Source organism: Eupeodes corollae, chromosome 1 (genome assembly GCF_945859685.1).
Source record: "Eupeodes corollae chromosome 1, idEupCoro1.1, whole genome shotgun sequence".
Classification (NCBI taxonomy): Eukaryota; Metazoa; Arthropoda; class Insecta; order Diptera; family Syrphidae; genus Eupeodes; species Eupeodes corollae.
In genome coordinates, this window is record NC_079147.1 from 16587449 (window position 1) to 16596625 (window position 9177).

Genomic DNA, 9177 nt, shown 5'->3' on the forward strand with positions numbered 1-9177 from the left:
ATATTCTCGGGAAATAAACAGGGTGTTCAAAGAACAACACTTTGAAAAACTAAAGACATTGAAATATCAAGACTATATTTTTATACTTTAGAATAAAATTTGGAATATCATTCCTTCTTCCTCTAATTAAGGAACTCAAGCTTTGAAATAATATTATTTTAAAATAAGAAAATAGCTGTAGATAAAAATGGAAAGGATTTGTCTTGGGAGAACAATTTTGGAGAATAAAGAGTTATAGACAGACGTTAAAACACTCAACATTCGTATAGATACTTCTAAGCAAAACTGGGCTTGTTGGAGCCATACAATGTTAACGATAAAATAATTCTTTATGAATTGACTTACAAAATTTGACTCACACCCGTTTTCATGGAGCGATTTCAAAGTTCAAAACCTTCCATTATTAACTCTAGAGATCAAAGACCGATAACCCTTTTCGTCATTCCTTCTTTAAACATTTGAACGACTAATTGATATCCACTCGAGGGCAAACATTGTTATTCAACACTCAGCATGCATACCATAAAGGGAGATCTGTAGAAACTGCTTGCTACTGCTACTGCTTCGCACTATCAAACATTCCCTAGACATAGAAAAAGCGATCAGCAATGTGGACACATCCGCAATCACAACTGCGGTGCCATTGAAGGTAGATCAATCAGTAGGATGATAAGTCTTATGCTGATGAGCAGGATTAGCAACTCTAAGCTGTTTTTAACTTTCCAAAGGAAGTTATTGTTATCGGTCTGATTTGTCAAATTGAAAATTTTGAAATTTCTCGACGTTTCAATGTCCCTAGAGTCGAAAGAAAGGATTTTTAGAAAAGTGTCTGGGTGTGAAAAAAAATTTGTCACCTCTAAAATTTTACGAATAAAGAATTATTTAATCTCAGAAACAATTCTGTGCAACGAAAAATAACGTTTTAAATATATTTTTAAATTGGCTATATACTAGTTATATCTTTGCAAAAATATTGTTGCCAGCATTCAGTAAAATTTTGACTTAAGTCGAATCAACAGGTTTTTTTACAAAAAATAAAAACTTAAAAAAAAACAGTACTTAAGCTTGGAAAAAATTTATTTTTGACTTAAATAGCTTTTCAAAAATTAAAAATATTGGCTTCAAAATTATTTAATTTCACAGAAAATATTGTTCTCGATATTCAGTATTTTTTTTATAAAAATCCAACAGTCCGGTTTTTCATATAAAAATAATTTTTTTTTGTATTGTATTTTTGTATTTGTATAGTCTTTATTCAATTATTAAGACAAAAAATTAAATAAATAAGTGACATTTTTTATTTTAAAAAAAAAAACAGAGTTAAATGTCACATCAAAGAAAATTAAAAACTTCAGTGAAAAACAAAAATTAAGTATTAAGTGGGCGATCTTTTATATTTTTTATGACTTAAACTTTAATATTCTTATATACTCGTAGGTAGATATAATGTATGTATATATTTATTTCCTTGTACTTTAAAGAAATTATGTACAAAAATCAATTCATTTATTTGAAAATTCAAGACAAGAAGAAGACAGTGAACTATAAACCAATCAAAAACCATTTATATAAAAAGAAAAATATCAGTGATGATGCTGTATTATCGAATAAGTGTATTCGATTAACAATTAAATAATTAATGGCAGCACAACTTTAATTTGCTCGTGATTAAATTCAAAAAGCCAAATTTTTACTTTTCTTAAGAAAATTGGCAACGATCTGATAGATCGTATATCGGCAGGAAGCTTATTGAATAACTTAAATGCGACAACAGAGAAAGAGTTCCTGAAATGAGAGGTGCGATAAGAAGGAATACAAACGACAGAACTAGTGACACTTCGTAGATTCTGAAAATCATATATTGGGCTTTGAAAATAGCCACTTCTTAAAAAGAAAAGTTTCAATACTTTAAAATAGAAAAGATGTTTTATTGGCAGAATTTGTAATTTTTTGAAGAGTTCAAATGAATTGGCAAAACGGTTGCTCCTACAAATTTTTCTAATAACGTACTTTTGCAGGACAGAAAGTGACTGAATTTTTGAATGGTACGCACTACCCCAACAACTTAATCCATACTCTAATTTAGAGTGAAATATTCCAAAATAAACCATACGCAAAGTTTTACTTTCTAAGAATTTTTCTAGGTGATACATGGCGCGAAGAGATGACTGTAGATACTGTTTCAGTTTCAAAATGTGATAAGACCAGCTCATATTTTGATCAAAAAGGATACCGAGGTATCTAAATTGATCAACGACATCAATCTTGAAGCATATATATATTCAGAATTAAACCAAATTTTTGAGCTAGCGGGATCGCATATACAAGTAAGGTCACAATGTCGTTCACAATTAGAAACATGAAAAACAACATCCAGATCAGGACATTCACGGGAACTCAAACTAAAGTACATAAGTTTGGTTTTATTACTGACTGTTAGCTTATGACAGGCAAACCATTTGCGTAAAGTATAAAAATCATTATTAATATCTGCAATTAAATTCAGAGGGTTATCTGAAGCATGTGCAATGCCCAAATCATCAGCAAAAGCTTTCACTTTACCGGAAAAACTTTGATAAAAAAGAGAGTTTATGTAAACAAGAAATAAAATAGGTCCAAGGACAGATCCTTGGGGAACACCTAGGTTTAGAAAATTACTCGCACTTAAGCTTTCACTAATCTTAACCATTTGTAATCTATTCTTTAGATATGATGTGAACCAACTTAAGATGATCCCACGAAATCCCGCACTAAACAATTTGTCCAAAAGAACATTGTCGTCCACCATGTCAAATGCCTTCGTTATGTCTAGAAATAGACTGGCGCTTAATTTTATGTCATCTAAACTTTTGTTGATTAATGAGCAAAAAGCCATGACTGCATCTTCAGTTGACAGACCATCCCTAAACCCAAATTGATCAGGACTGAAAAAACTTATAGCCTTAAAATAATGCAGCATACGACTCTTTTTCGAAAACCTTAGAGATTGAAGATAGTAAAGAAATAGGTCTATAATTATTTTTTTTCCTTTCTACTGCCCTTTTTATATAAAGGAATTACGTGGGCAACCTTTAATTTTTCTGGAAAGATACCAGTGGTTACACTTAAATTTGAAAACATAAGATAAAACATCAACAACATTTAGAGCTATCTTTTTAAGAGTTATATTACTTATGCCATCTTCACCACATGTATTAGAGTTGTCTAATTTGTTTATGATCTTTAAGATTTCTAGACCAGTTATTTGGTCAAAAACAAAGCTCCTACAATAAGAAGTGTTTCCATTTAAAGCAAAGGAATCGCATTGATCACACAAAGTATTAATAGCAGAAAGAGAAGATATGCTTCCAATGGAACAAAAGAAATTGTTAAATATATTTGCAATCATTGTAGGATCTATCAAATCAATACCCCCATCATTTAGAACGATTGGAACCGGAACTGTTGAGTTTGAAGAGTTAATGATGCTATTAATCACTTTCCATTCTTTTCTTGGGTTACCAAGTGATTCTTGAGCATTATTAAAATAATATTGATTACGACGTACTTTAATTTCCTTATTAACTTCTTTACTTAATTTTATAAATCGATTTTTTAATGTCGAATTTAGTGGATGCTTTAAACATTTTGATCGCAGTTTATTTTTAAGTTTTATTTTTTTCAAAAGGTAATTGCTTACCCAGGATTTAAGTCTGACATTCGATTTTCTTTGAATAACTAAACGTGTCGGCCACATTCTACATAGCCTTGCCGGCGCATTATAAACGAGTCGTAGGCCAAAGACGCATTTTCTTCACAGTAAACAGATTCCCAGGACTCAAACCTGAGGGCATTGTTAAGGAAATCAAACCTTATTTTTTTGTAAGAAGAATTAAGGAAGTTTGTACTGTTTGATAGTTAAATCACCTAGCAAAATTCCAGTCATACAGTGATCTGTAATATTAAGATCAAAATTGAGACCATTACACTGATTTAGGGAATTACTTTTAAGTCGAACTAAAGCATGATCTAAACAAGTACCAGAGTTAGGACGAGTGATATCGTTTATGAAAGACGTAAGACCGTATTGAGCCGATAAAGCAAAGTAGGAATCAGAAATAGAGTTTGAAACCAAAATATCAATATTGATATCACCTAAAAAATAAATTCTCAGCCTTTTCAGCAATTAAATAATTTCCTAACTCTTCCAAGAACAAAAGACTACTTACAGATTGAAGTCTGTATATGCAAACAAAGTTAAAGATGGCATCGCATAAATTAATACTTAGTTTCAATACATCAGCGCTTGACCAACTGAGATAGGTAACCTCAAATTCTAAATTGTCACGAATAAATACACCAACACCACCAGCCGAATAAGATTAATTTGTAGAACAACAAAAATTATAACCAGTTATAGAATAATCATTACTTTCACTGGAAAAAATCTATATCTCACTTACAAATATAAGATCTGGCAAGTAAACAAATGCTTCCAAATTACACACAAACAAATCAAAGTTTTTTCTCAATCTTCTAATGTTTTGGTGCACAAGAAAAAAAGATTGCAAAGCGTTGCTAGACGCATCGAAAATACAGTCATCAATGCTATGAATAGAAGAGGGAGAGGTATTGCCAAATTGATTGAGATAGAAACGGTTAGAAAACATTACAGAAGAAAAGAAATAGAAATAAAAAAAAGAAAACAAAATCTAATCAACCAACGATTCTAAATCGGCAAAAGAACGTACAGCAATAACTCTCCCTTTATCTACTTTTCTCATTAAAATTTGACAATTTTGAAACCATAAATATTTATAATTGCGCTCGGTTTTAATTTTTTTTGCTTGCATATACAAAGCTCTGGTATAACCAGTGAAACATTCGTTTATATAAATACTACTATTACTCGTACTACCAACTACAAAAAGTGATGAATTCAGCTTCTTAACTGCAGATCTCTTGTTTTTCATTACTTTTTTGTTCATATCTTGTGTAGAAAAATGTACACGAATAACATTGTTTTTGTTTTCTTCAGGATCACTGCTAGACGCGGAGGCACTGCTTGCGGAAGAACGTTTGATATAACACTGTTAAATATCATATGAAGAGATTGTCAAATTTAGAACACTTTCAAATATTGTTTGCACACACTCTATAGCATTATTGGTGTTTACTCCAGGTACACCAATTATTTCGATGGCGTTCTCTACAATTTTCTGCTCTCTCCAGTTTAATCGACTCTCTAGATTGTAAACCTTCTCTTTTAGTTTTTTGTTTTCCTCTTTAAGTTGGTTTACAGAAGCGAGAAAATCACAATTAATTTTGTTCAGCTGAATAATTTCATCATAGAGAAGTTCCAAGGTTAAAGGACCGCTAGGGAGAAGAATGACATCTTCTCAGTCAGAGCCAGATGTTGGATCCGGTGTTGCTGTGATTTTTTTAGAACCATGCTTGGTGAGGTTATTGTTGCTCTTAGACTTAGTCGTCATAATAGAAAGCACTGCCAAATGAACTTACTGTTATAGAGGGCAATAGAGCACAATGCTGTTGTTGTAAAATTGTACAATTGATTCAAGATTGGCACAATGTCTTTGTTGTTGTTATAAACGTTAATATGCAATCAAATCAGAGATCGGCTGATGTAATATTTTGTATATGCGGATTTTAACATGCGGCGTTTGCTCTAGGTAATTTTGTAGTTACAAATAAATATTTATATTAAAAACTATGTAAAGAATACAAGAGTTAAAATTAAAAACGGAATTCGGATGGACAAATATAATTAAAAGTGCGCGCCCACAACACTCTTAGTTAACACGTCCGTTCACCACAACGTTTCTCTATAAAAAGTAGTACGCGAATTTGGTAAAATGTTCGGTTCTCGAAATCTCTCAAATTAATTTCAAATAGGATATATTTATATAAGAAATACAAATATTTAAAAAATGCTACTAAAATTGGTAAACATTTTTTTTTAACTAAAAATCTATTTTACAAAACTAGATTTTAAAACTAAACTTTTTCATTAATTGAAAAATATTGTTAATAATTTTGAAATTTTTATGAATAATTCAACTGACGACTTTTTTAACCCAACACAAAAACCTTAAAACAAATCGAAAGACAATATGGGAATTTATCAGTCGCATCCCAGCCTCTTTTTATTTTTTACATCTGGAACCTATGTAGCAGTAAATGCACTGCTAACAATGTTAGAAAAAGAGGGGTTCAGAGTGATACCTAATCCGACGATGTGGTGTCTGGGAAGCATCTTAATGCACTAAAGGAACTACTAAAAATTACTTTAAAGAAGCTCCTTAAATGAGCAGATTTGTGTGGATTCGTCAATCCCCACAAAACCGATCTTGTCCTCATTATTATCAAATTATAAATCCCCCAAATAGGTGTACCTCTTGAACTTTAAGACAAATCAAAATATTAAGGTCTTTTCACCAATTCTTGTGAACCAATTTTTTTTTTACAAATCCATATACAGGTAGATCAAAAACCGATGACTGAGTTGGTGGAGTCGTGTACCCTGACGGACTGGATCTTTGTATCTGATTTTTGCAGAAGCTTCATTAATGAAGAAGAAGAGGAGAGAGTGGCTCACTTTCTGAGTTCATGGAACAAAAATCTTTGTTCATGAAACAAAGATGAAGACTCCACTTTTTACTTTTACTACAATGATCGAAGTGATCTAAGAATTTTCGACATCTATTGTCTCAAAAGCTTCATAGCTACCTTTAACTGGTTCAACGAGTAACGTAGATCGTAAGATCCGAGTGGTATCACAATAGATTAACTTTTATTTATTTATTTATTTCGATATGGCTATACACATTAAGATATAATATCTTATAAACTAGTGATAACCTATTAAGTTTAACAATGAAAGCAGTGAAATAAAAAAAGAAGAATTATACAATATTTATAATAAAATTTAATGATTGTTTGGAAATAAAAGGCGAAAATGAGAGAAAGAAAAGATAGGAAGAAAGCAGGAAGAGGTGGAGAAAAGATGAAAAAAGAAGCTATAACGGTTTAAACAGGAGAGGGAAGAAAAGAAAAAAAATTAAGATACTGATCAAAATTGACGTAATTGGGTTTAAAATTTTGAATGTTGTTTATATTCTTGATATGGCGAGGCAAAGAATTCCACTACGTGTAGCATTAATAAAAAATTGGCGCTCAGATGTTAGGGAGGCATATCGGGTTTAAATCAACTGGTCAGACCTGACTGAAGAAGCCCTTCTTATTCTCTCAAAAAGGTACGGTGGTTGGTGTGTAAGCAGGACATCGGAAAACAATGATAAGGTACGAAACTGAAAATAGTTCTCTAGTGGCATGTGAAGTAAACTATTTGTAAAATGAGATAATCTGTCGTATCTACGAAGCCCATACATGTATCTGATGATGCTGTTGAAAATGACGTTAAGCTTACTTTTGCATGCAAAGTTACAACTCAAAAAATTTCGCAGCCATAGGCCAAAATTGGAAGAATTAAACTTTTTGCAAGCATTGCACGCGTCTTCATAGGTGTATAAGCCTGGGAGACCCCAAGCATGTGTAATACTCCGTATGATTTTCAATTATAGCGTTAATATGCTTATCCCATGTCAAATTACGAGTAAAAATGACTCCAAGATTCCGAGCAGAGTCCACATATACAATAGTTGCATTGTTTAACATAATTTGTGGGAAGTATGACAAATCCAGAACTCTTTAATATATAACTAAACACTTAGATTTAGATGGATTTAATGTCAGTCCGTTAAACTGTGCCCAACCTGATAGTTTTTCAAGGTCCTCGTTTAAGCGGTAAGCACCATCTTCAATAAGACTAAGATCGCAGCCGAGATACATCTGTACATCGTCCGCATACATATGTACTGTGCAGTTATGAATTACGGAGTGAATGTCGTTTATATATAAAGAAAAAAGCAATGGTCCCAGAATAGATCCCTGTGGAACTCCACTAGTGGTTGGAAGAAAGTCAGACAACCTGTTACCTACTTCAACTGCTTGCATTCTTCCGGATAAATAGGAAGAAATAAGTTTTACTGCATCCGAGGAGAAGTTATAATGCTGGCAAAGTTTATTTGCGAGTTTGCTGTGAACCACAGTATCAAATGCCCTCGAAAAATCAAGGAGGACTAAAAAATTAACTTTATCGCAATCCAATGCTTGACGGAAGTCCTCTATGACATCAAGCAGAGCCGTAACACAGCTATGCTTCTCTTGAAAGTAACTCTGTTTTGGAGTTAAAAGATTGTTCTCCTTAAGGAACTCACCTATTTGATTTTTCAGGATCCTTTCAAAAACTTTTGAAAGAACAGCTAAAATGGAAATTGGCCTATTAAAAGATAATGTATTGACCAATGAATATATACTTATGTGTATTGGAAAAATTAGTTTAGGCCTATATTCGCTACACTTAGCATTTTTGGGTATAGGCATAACTTTTGCCAATTTCTAGTCAGAAGGAAACTCTCCAGTAGTAAGGAAAGTATTGAAGATATGAGTGATATACGGTTACACAACGGGAAGTATAATTTTTAAAAAGGAAGGGTGCATTTCATCGAGGCCTATGGCATTTGACTTTACTGAAAGTAGGCTTTCAACAACTTCAATACTGCTAACACCTGTGAAGCCAAAGTTGGAGGAAGTATTTTGCGCTGATTAAATTTGAACTGGAAACACAGAGTTAGATATAGAAGTCGGCAGAGGATTACAGACGAATTTTATATTCAAAAAGTTACCGTCAACGTTCTCGATATGACTATGTTTTGATTTATCAAGCCCAATGCTGGCGGTATTAAGTTTACCCGAATAAATCCTAGTCTCGGCTGAACGAATTTCCATCACAACTCTTTTGCGAAGTGACTGAAATATTTGTCTAAGTTCAGGTAAACGATACATTTTCCACGAGTTGTACGCTCGATCACGTAGCTGCATTAAGATACGTATTTCACTAGTGAACCAGTTGGGATCTTTTGATTTATTTTGTAAAGTTTTTAAGGCAACGTGTCTATTAAAAAGTTGAGCAACATTATTATTAAAAAACTGCACCTGCGCAGTGGACGAAGACAAGTTAAAAATATTGTGCCAGTCTATAAATATTACTTCACGCAAATTGGTAAATAGGCACTTTTTCTGAATACAGATACCACGATCTTAGATCAACCAAACATT